At 48.3% G+C, this 13521-nt stretch overlaps 1 long non-coding RNA gene across 1 annotated transcript; it reads left to right on the top strand.

Moving 5' to 3' along the window:
* The first annotated feature begins 3196 nt into the window (after window positions 1–3196).
* On the top strand, window positions 3197–10806 carry LOC112133716 (uncharacterized). Its single transcript, XR_002915319.3, has 4 exons — window positions 3197–3353; window positions 5341–5448; window positions 6619–6790; window positions 9730–10806. It is a non-coding gene; the product is annotated as an uncharacterized LOC112133716 (long non-coding RNA).
* Window positions 10807–13521: the final 2715 nt, after the last annotated feature.

Below are 13521 nucleotides of genomic sequence, written 5' to 3'. Positions count from 1 at the left end.
CACACTCTCCCTGCTTTGAACCTCAGGATCTAGCCGCTAGCAGGTGGTTTCTAAAGCAGCCCTCACCATGTGGTTTCTAGCCTCCAGGCTTACGTGTAGGCTGTATTCTCTACCTGGACATCCCCAGCCCACTCCCCACTTCTCTAATTTAAAACTCAGATAAAGTATGACCACTCTCATGTAGACTTCCCTGCCTTCTATAGACCCGCTAAGACTGAAGCAGGTCCCCCTCCTGTCCCCTATAATCCTTTGGCATACTTGTACCATATTAGAGAAAAATGATCTGCTTCGGTGCCACCCACTTGTCTACACCGTGAACCATCCTTCCACCTCCAGGTCCCACTGCCTAGCACTGTACTGGGTGCCCAATGGGTGTTCAGTGAAACATTTGTTGAATTAATGAACGAATGAAATGAAGAGATGCCCTAGGGAGGGAGCCTCTGGAGGCACGGGAGTGTCCAGGGGAGCTGTGGATGTCCCCTACCAGCTGGAGAACCCCAGAAAATCCCCACCTCTCTGGAAACTCTGGGCTGAAACCAACAAGGTAGAATTGAACCAGGATAAACATAAAAACTTCCTGGCAGTGTCCACTTCCTGTGGGGTCTGTGACCCAGGTGCCTCACAGCCCAGCTTAGAGAAATAGAAAGTCACCTCCAGCCCTCTGTGCATGAGCGTCTGGAATCTCAGGACCAGCCAGAAAGGGTATTGCCTCCAGGAGCTCCTGGGACATAGTCCAGTCCTGTCCCCACCTCTGAGCAGCACAACACCTCAAGCTCCTGCCCCATAGGGAGCAGTAAGGCCCAGAAATCTGTTCACTTTGAGAGGGAAGAATGGAAACATTCAATAAAGAAATATTTCGGGAACCTTCCAGAAGCATGACACATGGCGGTCAGCCCCAGAGGGGACAGTCATCCTTTATGACCTGCCTGCCTTCAGTGAGGTCCTCAAGATGACTGAGCCTTCAGCACCAGGATTCTTAACCAAGGAGCAGGTAGGAGAGAGAAATGTGCTGTCTGCAAAAGTGTAATCAATATGGTAATATCCGGGAAATGAAAACACACACACATCCTGTTGTTACAATATACCAACTGCAGACAAAGGTCTTAGCTGGTGAAACTATGCAGGGAGAGTGGGACAAAACACAAGGCCATGGTTTAAACGAAGCTGACTGCACTGCTCGAGCAGTGCTTTTCAGGATGACTGTTTATAGACAATTGGTGAGTTATTAATACTAATGGCTGTCGTGCATTGTTCCTTCCTTACCACCAGACGAAGACAGCAGTTTTAGATGCATTCTTTTCCTTTGCCCCATTTAATGTATTAATTATGCTTTGCGGGCGGGCGCAGTGGCTCATGCCTGTAATCCCAACACTTTGGGAGGCTGAGGCAGGTGGATCACGAGGTCAGAAGATCGAGACCAGCCTGGCCAACATGGTGAAACCCCGTCTCTACTAAAAATTAAAAAAAAAAATTAGCCAGGTATGGTAGCACGTGCCTGTAATCCCAGCTCCTCGGGAGGCTGAGGCAGGAGAATCGCTTGAACCCAGGAGGCGGAGATTGCAGTGAGCCGAGATCGCGCCACTGCACACCAGCCTGGCGACAGAGCGAGATTCCATCTCAAAAAAAAAAGAAAAGAAGTATGCTTTGCTTTACACCTCTACTCTCAGAGCTAATCTTTTGTGTGCTTGCTGGAATTCTACCTTGCCAATCATGTGAAAAGGCATTGGGGTGGCTAGACAGGTACGTTCCGTACAATTTTTGCAACAAGACAACAAAGTTTTTTCAAAAATGAGGCAGAAATTCCCTGTTGCTTCCTCACAAGGTCTTCTTGGGTCTTCTCTGAAAACAGCCATGCATACCCTCTCTTCCAGATGCCCTGGAAGATGCCCACCGGCTTGCTGAACTCACCAGACAGCATTATGGGTGTTTCCAGCAATCCTTTTTTAACTTGATGGGCCTTTTGAGAACAGGTCCCAAGAGCATGGCCCTAAACTACCACAGCAGAATCACTAGGAAACTTTATTAAAAGTGCAGATTCCTGGGCAGCTCCTATCGCCTTTCTGCTCCAGAATACCCAAGAGTGGGGCCCAGGAGTCAGCCTTTTTCACAAGCTACCCAGTTGATTCTTCTGTGCACTCAATTTTGAGAACCTCTGGCCTAAAGCATGGCAGGTATTCGGGAAATATTTGCAGAATGATCTGTTGGTGAATGAGTTTCGAGAAGTGCAGTGTAAACAGAAGTGCCATCTGCGATGGAGTTGCTCAGGATTCCTCTTGGCCATAGAACTGGGCAATGTTGCCTCTGAGCCACTCACTGGACCTTGCCTGGGCACCACACTTTGTCCCCATGGAGCTCAGGCTGGTGTTCCTTCTGACTCCTCAAGCTGAAGCTAAGGCTGGGAGTGATGAAGTGCCCCACTTTGCCCCAGGTAATTCCTGCAGGTGGGTACCCAGAGTAGGTGGCCAGGGGATCATCAAACTCTTTCCCCTTCAAACTGCAAATGTATTCTCTGCCTTCTACACCCAGTTGGGCTAGGCTAACCTTCTGTGGCCTAGTCATAAGTTCAGTTTCAGTGCAAAACACACGCCTACCCCTCAATGCTCATTGACTCCTATTCTGGGTACAGATTACTCCATTTCTGGGTACAGTCTGATCCTTGATCCTGGATACAAACTGGCTCTTAATCCTAGGTGTAGACTGATCCCTAATCCTAGGTACAGTCCTGGATTAGGGATCCATATTCCTGGTCCTGGGTACAGATTGGTTCCTAAGCTTGGATACAGACTGACCTCCTACTTCTGGGTATAAACTTAACGCTGGTCCTGGGTACAGACTGACCCTTAGTCCTACCTAGTCAAAGTCTAATAATCCCTTTAACCCAGAAAACAGGCTGACACATAACCCTGGTCAGAGCCTGACCCTAAAGCCAGATCTCAGACCCTTAATTCTAACCACAGACTGGCCCAGCCCTACAGAGATTGTCCATGACCCTGACCACAGACTGACCCAAATGAGGCTGGTCTAGGAGTGCATGCGGGAATTGGAAATAGAAGTCCTGCCCATGGAGGCCAGAGAGCTATGTCCACAAAAGGACAGGGTGTGACCTGCCAGAGTTGCCAGAGTTTTGGCAACTTGTGTCTTCCATAATAGAGCTGGGGCATTGATGGAAATCGAGGGTGCTAGAACCTTGTGACTTTGGCCAGGTGCCAGTCCTCTGCCTCCTTCTGTGCCTGCCTGGCTGCCTCTACCTTGGGGCTACCGCCTAGCCCCCACCTCACCTACTGGCTCACTGAGACAGAGCCAAACATGAAAGGGAAGGTGAAGGCCTGGCCATAGGGCCCAGGAAAATGCAGGTATCATTAACAGCCTGGTGCACTGCGGCCTGTCCACTCTCAACCCTCTGCTGCCCACCCCTTCCTGGAATAGACCCCAGGCCACATGCAGAGGCGGCAAGTCCAAGGTATGATACCAGCAGGGCCACGTGGACTGTCCAGATGGGTAACGGGGGCCTGCCTTCCTCTGGCCTCCAAATAGGGGCCACAGGTGTTCACATGGATGGAAACGGGAGGGCCAAGGCTGTTCATAGGCCGCTGTCTGGTCCACAGGACTCAACTGGCCCTCCGAATGCTATCCCACTTTCCAGCCATGATTGAAGGAGATCCCATCTTGGGTCTATAGGAATGGGGGTGAAGACTGCATCTTGTCGTTTCAGTTCCACCTCATTCTGGCCATGAGAAGCATTTGTGGGCTTCTACTCTATGGGAGATTCATAGCCTCAATCCTTAAGGAATTCTCAATCTGAAAGGAAAACACAAACCCTGACCTCAGGGAGCTCCCAGTTTGACAGTGGAGACAGAGAGGCCCTGCATCAAGTGGAAAAACAACCCCCATTGCTCTCAAGCACACAGCAATGAAGATATGTATCCTTGGTGCTACAGGCAAGTAAGTAGGAAAGACTGAATGGAGTAGACAGAGAAGTCTAATCCAGGTGGCCTCCTTGGAGGAGATGATACTCATGTCTGGCAGAAGACTTAGCCCACATACACACCCGTTCACTGGCCCTGCGACCACCCCAGCCCCAGGAATGCTCAGGGCCCAGACCGTTTCCCTCTCTCAGCCCAGTGCCCGGTAATCCTGAGGCCTGTACTCCTTTCCCCTGGGGAGCTGAGGATGGGTGGGGGACGGAACGGGCCTCCCAGGCATTCCTCCCGCATTCCTGGGGCCATGCCCTCCTTCCTCCCAGCCTCAGCCTGGCCATAAACTATTTCAGGCTTGCAAAATCTGGTCTGCTGCTCTCTTGCTCATAGCCCCCAGTGAGGCGGAGGCCTGGGTCCCGGCCAGAAAACCCGTAGCACCCACAGAGTCCAGAGGGTTCTGGTCAACTAGGACAGAGGAAACTGGGTGACCTCTTGGGCAAATGAACATACAGGGGCTGGGGAGCAGAGAGGATGGGGACTGGCCCCTCCACAGGGCAGCAGCCACAGGGCCCCACTTCTCAGAGAATGTGCCCTGGGAAAAGAGAGAAAGGGCTGGGAAGACAGGCCGGCTCATGTTTGGGGGTCCAGCAGTGGGCTGAGGGCGTTCAGAAAGATTACTTCATATGAGACTCACCTCCCTCCTGACACCAGGCCCCCATGCCCAGGTTCATGTTATCATCCCCACTTTACAGACGAGAAAATTAAGCCTTCCACCAAAGCTCTTTTTGAGGCTTATGTAATGCCTCGCCACTCTGCCCATATGAAGTGCAGGGACTGGAGTCTGGCCTTTTGCCTCTCTACACCAGCCCCCACTCTGCAGCCTACCCCAAATGTCAATAAACGCCAGTGTTCTTTCTCTCTCAGCCCCATCTGCACAGCCTGCCCTAGACACCCAGTGCCCAGAGCCTCCACAGTACCCATTCACCCTTTCCTCCCAGGATTCCCCTCCAAGTCCCCACATCCTGCCACCCAAATGAGCTTCTACCTTCCTCCCCACTGCCACCTCCCTGGTCACAAGCTACTGTGTTCATACCGCCACTCTCCTCAGTGCCGTGGGGGCTTTCCTGATTCTGTTCTGGGAGTTCCTTGGAGAGGACTCTTAATTCTCATCCCTAGCTTCTCCTCCCCTGGGGTGAGCTTCCAGAGTCAGCGCCAGTGGGACCTGGGTGAGGGGATCCCTCCCACCCCCAGGCAATGGGGGCCCAGAAGAAAGGGCCTGAAGCCACCTGAGCCAGGGGCCAGGGGCCAGGGGCCAGGGCCCAGGTCTGACACCTTTCTGCATCACCAGGGTCTGGAACGGAGAGGGCACATCAGAGAGGTGACCAGCAAATGAATGAATGAATCCCACCATTCTGTGTTTTAGATGCTGACAATATGATAGTGAATACAATGTGAAAAAACAAGCACACTTCTCACCCCCATGGAGCTTTATTCTGTTCAGCAGAAGGAGAAGGAAATGTAAACATACAAGGTCAGGTACTGCTGTGAAGCAAAATAAAGCTGTAGGTACTGTGTGAAGGATAGGCTGTGTGTGTGTGTGTCTGTGTGTGCATGTGTGTGTGTGTTGTGCATATTAAGTCAAAGAATGAATCTGGATGATCCTGGGCCAGGTCTGACCCTAGCGTGGCCACTGACCGTATAATCTCAAGCAAGTCACACCTCCCCTCTGGGCCTCACTTTCCTCATCTGTAATGTGAGACCGTGGACTGAAAGGCCATTGTGATCTGGCCTCAGCCTTCACCTTCCAGGATCCAACACAGTTTGTCTCTGTGAATTTAATGGGGGGAATTATAGGCAGCTTAGAAGTGGTTCTGAAGGAGAACCTCTCTGCTCCAGCAATTCCCTGAGGTTCCAATTTTTCTGTTGATGTCACATAATGTGCATAGATTTGTGTACTAGGCCCCCGAACTCCCAGGGAAGGCACGTCTCAAAAATGTCAACAATTAGCACAAATGACCTGACTTATATTCAGGCCTCTTCCCAGAGCAAGGGGAGGAAGATGAGGTCACCTCCAGCTACAAAGAAAGCAGAATTCTTTGCCCTGAAGAGGCAGAGAGAGGAGCCCTTCTCCTTCTCCTCTCCCTGGTGCCCTCCAGCCCATTCCCTCATCTCTGCTCAGACCCCCCTGGCTGGGCTGCCCAACAAATGCCCAGGGGGACCTCCTAAAGACCTGCTCCTGAGTCACTTGATGACTTTGCCTAAGCCCCTAACAGGAGCTGCCTGACCCTGCCCTGCCCTGTTGGTGTCCAGAGCAGCAGCTTTCAGGGTTTGCAGCAGCCTGCAGGATCCAGAGCACCTCCAACTCCAATCCTGCCACCTCAGCCCATGCCAAGCCAATCCTAGAGGCTCCAACCTCTAATACCTCCCAAGATCAGTAAACACGGCCACTTCCCCTCACAATGGCTGCCTGGTCAGGATTTGCAAATCACACACTCACATACACACTCACACACACATACACACACGGAGGGACTTGTGCATGCTTTCACACACACAGCATACTCACTCATGCACACACAAACACACACTGAGGTGCACTGAAGACTCCCACCCAGGACAAATGATCTGTGGGGAAAAGAAAATTAATGTTCGTAGGGTGCTTTATTTATGCCCATCTCGTCTAATACTCTCCACACCCTAGGAGCAACTTTTTGGCACTCCCATTTTGCAGAAGAGGAAACAAGCTGCCTGGGTCTGCTGATTCCTGTCCTTGTGAGCTCACTGCCCCATACTCCCAACCCTGTACACAAATGGAGGTGCTCTTACAGAAGTTCTGAGCCTGATTCTGCTGCTGCCTCTCCAGCTAACCTTAGGTACAACTCTCCCCCTCCCAAGGCCTCAGTTTCTTCATCTAGGTAATGGGAATCCTAATGCCTTTCTTTTCTCTGCCTAGGCTTAAACCAGATGGCCCATGACAAGCCCTTCCAATTCCCATGTCCCAGAGATGCCAAATTTGAGCCCCAGTCACCCACCATGAACCTGCCACCTATTCCAGGAACCTGGCCAGGAAGCCCAGGATGGGCTTCTTACCTTGTCTTCCCATTGGGGTGGGTCTCAGAGGAGGCCAAGCTGGGCAGAGCTCTCTCTCTCATTGGCCCTCAGGTGCCACCCCCATTAGTGCTGACTTACAGCTTTGCACTGTTGCTGACATCAGCACCCATCTGTCTGTTGTGGTAAGAGAGGCCTCCTAGGGAAACAGGTTTGCTAAATCTCAGCCAGGAAGGACCTCCCAGCTGGGCTGTTGGGGCAAGTTTGGTAAATACCCTCAACAGGCACCTTTGGAAGCAGGAGCGGGTGATCAGAAAGCAATGCCTCCCCCAAGCAACACTCTCACCTCCCTAGCCACCCCCGACCATGATCAAATTCCCATCCCTGGCTTTGGACTTTCCAGCTGGTTCCCTGAGCTACTCAGCCCATCATCCTAATAACCAGCTTCCTACAACGTCCATCTCCTGTACCACCATCCCTCCAACCACTGCTGTCACCATCCTCTATCTGTCACCTCTAATCATCAAAACCCCATCCGCCCCCACCTTCCTCCTCCTTCTTCATTCTCATCCCTACCATGGGCAGCACTCATCCATTCCAACTCAAAAGGTCACTATCTAATCCACGATCTATCTCACTTCCTGCCTAAATTCTTTATGGAGCAATAAACTTTCGCTGGAATGAAACCCAGACCACAAATCTGGGACCCAGTGACAGTTCCAGGAGGCCATGGTGCACCGTCTATGGCTCGGTTGGTTTCCAATAGGGTCTATTCATATGGCATCTGCAAACACTCAAATGATGCAGATGCTTCCCTTACTTAATACCCATCTGGCCCAGGGTGGGCTGAGGGTGGCCCAACTGGATGCAGCACTATCCCTAATCTCTCAGAGCAAGCAGCAAGCAGCATACCTGGCTTGTTTAAACACACACTTTGCCAGATGCTGAGGAACAATTAAAAGTGATCACAGTAGATCCACTACCCTGATCAATCTTGCCTGTCTAAAGCTCAGATAAGTCTGTATAGGACTCTGTTTCCAAATCTGTCATTTCTGATGGAACATATGTTGGACCTTTCCTTGCAGGGCCAGCTAAAATCAATGGAGTTCACACCCCAAGCAAGAGAAGAGCTTGCCCTAGCCTTCATCCAGCCTCACGTGTCTGCGATTTGGCTAGAAATTGTTCAGGAGAATCTTAATTAGCATTCATCTGTGGTGTTGTGTAAAAAAAAACAAAAACAAAAACACCTCACTTCAGGTTCCAAAGTCTGAGTTGGAGTAAAAAGATTGTTGGAATCCAGGATCCACCATACAACTGCTAAGCCTGTTTCTTCATCCGTAAAATGAGAATGACAATGTCTACCTCATAGGATAGGTTTGAGGGTAGAGTGTGTTCAAGAACTCTTAAGGACCTTTTGTCAGACCCAGCTTGACCACAAGATTGAGCTGAATCTGAATAAACATTCTAGAACACTGCCAGAAAAGCTACATTTACTATCTTGTCTGACCTATGTAATTTGCAGAGTTCTTTTTACATGGGTTACTTCCAAAATCAAAATTAACATTATTACTGATGCTCAGTTAAAACAGCGTAATAACTTCTGATTATTTCTCTCATGAAACTACCTATTTAGTTTTATACAGTCATGTACCGCATAACGATGTTTCAGCCACCGATAAACTGCACATACAAGGGTGGTCCCGTAAGATGATAATGGAGCTGAAAAATTCCTAGCGCCTAGTGACATTGTAGTGCAATGCATTACTCACATGTTTGTGGTGATGCTGGTATAAACAAACCTACTGCATTACCAGCCACATAAAAGTACAGCATATACAATGATGTACAGTACATAATACTTGATAATGATCGTAAACCACTATGATACTGGTTTATGTATTTACTATACTTTTTATTGTTATTTTAGAGTATACTCCTTACACTTTTATGTTAACTGTAAAACAGCCTCAGGCAGGCCCGTCAGAAGGTATCCGGAAGAAGGCATTGTCATCATAGGAGATGACAGCTCCATGCCTGTTACTGCCCCTGAAGACCTTCCAGTGCAGAAGATGTGGAGGTGGAAGGCAGTGGATGTTAATGATCCTGACCTCAAATAGGCCTAGGCTACCGTATGTGTGTGTGTCTTCATTTTTCACAAAAAAAATTTTTAAATTTAAAAACAGAAAACAGCTTATAGAATAAGGACGTAAAAAAGAAAATATTTTTGTACAGCTGTACCATGCGTTTGTGTTTTAAGCTGTGTTTACAAAAGAGTCAAAAAGTTTTTAAGATTTTTTAAGTTTATAGGGTAAAAAAGCTATATTAAGCTATGGTTAATTTATTACTGAAAAAAGAAATGTTTAAAATAAATGTAGTGTAGCCTAAATGCACAGTGTTTATAGGGTCTACAGTAGCGCACAGCAACGTCCCAGACCTACATACACACTCACTCACTCACTCACTGACGCACCCAAAGCAACTTTCAGTCCTGCAAGCTCCATTCATGGTAAGTGCCCTCTATAGGTGTACTATTTTTTATCATTCATACCATATTTTTACTGTACCTTTTCTATATTTACATATGTTTTGTATGTCAGACATACAAATACTTACCACTGTGTTACAATTGCCTTCAGTATTCAGTAGAGTAACACGCTGTATGAGTTCATAGCCTAGGTGTATAGCAGGCTAGACCATCTAGGTTTGTGTAAGTGTACTCTATGATGTTTCACATGACGAAATTGCTCAACAATGCGTTTCTCAGGATGTGTCCCTGTCGTTAGGTGATGCATGACTGTACTCTGACATCCTCTCCAGCTTTCATCTGTTTTTATTTTTATGATGTGCTGAAGACAGGACATTGTATCTGCTCTTCCCTATGTAAGTCTTGCCATGCCCTTTGGCCAAAGGCAACTCAAATATGGACTTCCTACTGTCACCATCAAGGTCACTACGATCTAAGTGTTTTTTAGGGCTTGTGCAGAGAAGGAAGAAGATGTCCCCTGCCTTCTGTGCTCCCCATCATGTAGGAGAGAAGACACAGGCTGAGCCCCGGGAGGACAGATCTGAAAGGGTGGTTCCGGCCCAGCAGCATGAACATGGCCTGGGAACATGTTAGACATGCAGGTTCTCAGGCCCCACCCCACACCTGCTGGATCAAAAACTCTGATTTCTGCACTTGAGCATACATCACTCAAGTTTGAGAACCACTGCATTAGAGAACAGAAACCCTCGACCATAGCATGCAGGAACAGCGAAGCCATGTGGACACATCCAGGTCTGAGGAAGTCATTTTAGCCTGGAAAGGAAAAGAAGGAGGGCATCATCGGTGTGGGCCTGGGAGCCCCCACGCTCAGCACTCCTGGAAGTGCACAGACAGGGAGGTCTGGGGTCTGGAAAAACAACAGGAATCTTGGGAATTATAAGGCTGAGAAGGAGGTGGGGAGGGGGCAACGTGCCTGGCTGCTGCTCAGGCCTCCTCACTGGCAGGGGGTCCCAGCAGCCTTGTTCCCCAGGCCCATGCTGAACTTGCTAGTGATGCTGGCATTCCTAGCTGTGGTTTGGCACCAAGGTCCAGTGACCCCCCAGACCCAGACCAGGGCCATTTCCCTAATAGAGACCTAACTAGACGGCCAGAGTTTGGGGTGCTGGGACATTGACTGTGTAAGGGCCCCGACCCACTACCCCATCCACTGTCCTCCCTGCCCCCTCCCCAGGTGCCTGGGGCTTTCCCAGGAGTTGGAGCCACACTGAAGGGACATAGAAGCCACAATTCTTGCCCTCAGAGAGCCCAGCAAGCTGCTGGGGAGATGAATACTGAAGACCACCAGTTCCCAAGTCCTAAACCATGTGCCAGACATCGTGCTGAGCTCTTTATGAACATTATAGGATTAAATGAGACAGTCACCCTGAAACAGATACAAACCCAGAGCAGAGAATGGTCAGCACAGGAGGAATCTAATTGGCAAGGTGTATCACGGGCACCTGAGAGCCGGGCAGTCAAGAAGTTTCCCAAAGGGAAGGAGGCCCATTGCTGACTTGGAGACAGAGAATGTGGAGGCAACAAGTTCATCTCTGTCTCTATCTCTCTGTCTCTTCCTCTCTCTGTCTCTACCTCTCTGTCTCTTTCTTTCTATCTTTCCTTCTTCCCATACAATAGACCACTCCATAAATGGGCAACCTCTCCTATGCCAGACTATGATCCTGTCAAACCCCTATTGAGTCCAGGCACAGTGGCTCATGGCTGTAATCTCAGCACTTTGGGAGGCCGAGGCAGGAGGATCACCAGAGGTCAGGAGTTCGAGATCAGCCTGGCCAACATGGTGACACCATCAATAAAGAGAAACAACCTACTGATAACATGCCACAACATAGATGAATCTAAAAAGCACCATTCTAATGAAAGAAGCCAAACAGAGGAGACTATACATTGTATACTTCTATTTATAAAGACTTTCTGGAAAAGACAAAATTACGTAGAAAAAAGGCAGATAGATTAGTAGCTGCCTGAGACTGGTAGCCGTGGTACGGATTGACTACAAATGGTATGAGGAGAACGTGCTTAGGGTAACAGAAGTGTTCTAAAACTAGTTTATGCTGATGGTTGCACAACTGTATAAATGTACTTAAATCATGAAATGTATGCCTCAAATGAGGATATGTTCTGGTATGTCAATTTTACCTTCATAAAGAGGCACTGACAATGAAAAAAAGAAGATGGCTGATGGAAGGCTAGCTAGCCAGACATGTGAAAAAGTGATTAGAACAAGATGTGGATGATGTGATTATATTATAGGTTTGGCGATGATATGGGTGATCACTGTACAATTTTTTCAACTTTTCTGTAAAAGTTTTCATGCTAAAATGTTGGGGAAATTTTAGGAAGCTCACAGCAGGAAAGAGATCAAAGGATCTATGGTTTAGAAAGGTAATTTTGGCCACCAGGATATTAAAGTGAAACCACTGACAATGGTGTTGGTGAGGAAGTAAAGAAACTGGGACTGTCATATGCTGCTGCTACAACCACTTTGGAAAACTCGCAGTGTCTACTCTATGATACAGTAATTTCACTCCTAGGTATTTAGTAGAAACGTGTACACTTGCACACCACAAGGCAAACCTAAGAATGTTACAGCAGCATTATCCATCATAGCCCTAAGCAAGGAACAACCCAAAGATTATCAGTAGAATGGATTAAGAATTGCATAGTCATACAACGGGACACTATACCACAATGAGAATAAATGAACCGCACACATGACATGGGTGAATTTCAAAATGGTGAGCCAGAGAAACCAGAAGCAATCAAGGTCATCCAGTGCGATTCCATTTATACAACGTTCCAAAGTCAGGCCACACTAACTGTCAGGGATAGAAGGCAGAAGAATGCCTGCCTTTGATGGGAGTGACAACTGGGAGGGGACACCAGGCAAGGATTACAGGAAGCTGGCAAAGCTATATTTCTTGATCTAGATGATGTGTTGCAGGTAAAAGATCACTGCACTATGTATTTATGATTTGTGCAGTTTTCTGAGTATGTTTCTTAATTAGAGGAAAAAAAAATGTTTATTAAACAATTGGGGGAAGAAAGAAACCTGGCCGGGCACAGTGTTTTGGGAGGCCTATAATCCCAGTATTTTGGGAGGCCAAGGCAGGAGGATCACTTGAGCTCAGGCGTCCAAGACCAGCCTAAGCAACATAGGGAGACCCTGTCTCAAAAAAAAAAAAAAAATTTTAATTAGCTAGGTGTGGCCGCACATCCCTGTAGTCCCGGTTTTTGGGAGGCTGAGGTGGGGAGGGTTGTTTGAGCCCAGGAGGTTGAGGCTGCAGTGAGCCATGATCATGCCACTGTACTCCAGCCTGGGCAACAGAGTGAGACCCTGTCTCAAAAAAGAGAGAAGAAAAGAAACCTATTTGACCTCAAGGACACCCTCACCTTAAACCTGACCTCTGAGGGGCTTCTGGAGATGCAGCAAATTTGCTTCCGCCCCTCTGAGCAGCCTGGGACAGTCTTCGGCTACACATCCAGCGTAGGCAAAGTCCTTGGCATTTGTCAGATCTACAAGGTCAGAGGAGAGGAAAGAGGCATTGGAGGCTTTGATGCAGGATAGCCCACGGAGCCCGCAAAAGTCCTAGAAAGTTTGGCAGCCACCCTAAATCAGAATGAATCACAAAGGATCATTCCAGCCCGGTCCTGCATGAGATCAGGGGTGAGCAAGCTGCGGGTGAACAGAAGTTAAGAATTGGTGAGACACATCAGGCCTGCTCTCCTGCTCAAAGCTGCCGCCTTCAAACAGTCCTCTCTGCCTTGTTATAGTTGTCTAAAAGGCTTTACTAAAAATCCACTAAAATTAACTCAGTAGGAACTCTTTTTGTAAAAAGAATACTCATCCTTTTGATATATTTTGTGTTGGTGAGGTTTCCATTTTCAGATGACAGGGCCTCTTAATACAGAGTCTACTTTTTTTTTTTTTTTTTTAAATAATCAACTTCAATTTTCCACGAAGGGAAGGCAGGGAGGTTGGTTTACAGGTTATCCATAGCAGGAAGTCTAATT

This window comes from Pongo abelii, chromosome 5 (genome assembly GCF_028885655.2).
Source record: "Pongo abelii isolate AG06213 chromosome 5, NHGRI_mPonAbe1-v2.0_pri, whole genome shotgun sequence".
Lineage (NCBI taxonomy): Eukaryota > Metazoa > Chordata > Mammalia > Primates > Hominidae > Pongo > Pongo abelii.
Note: the sequence above shows the minus strand (reverse complement) of the source record. Positions and strands in the feature narration are given on the sequence as shown.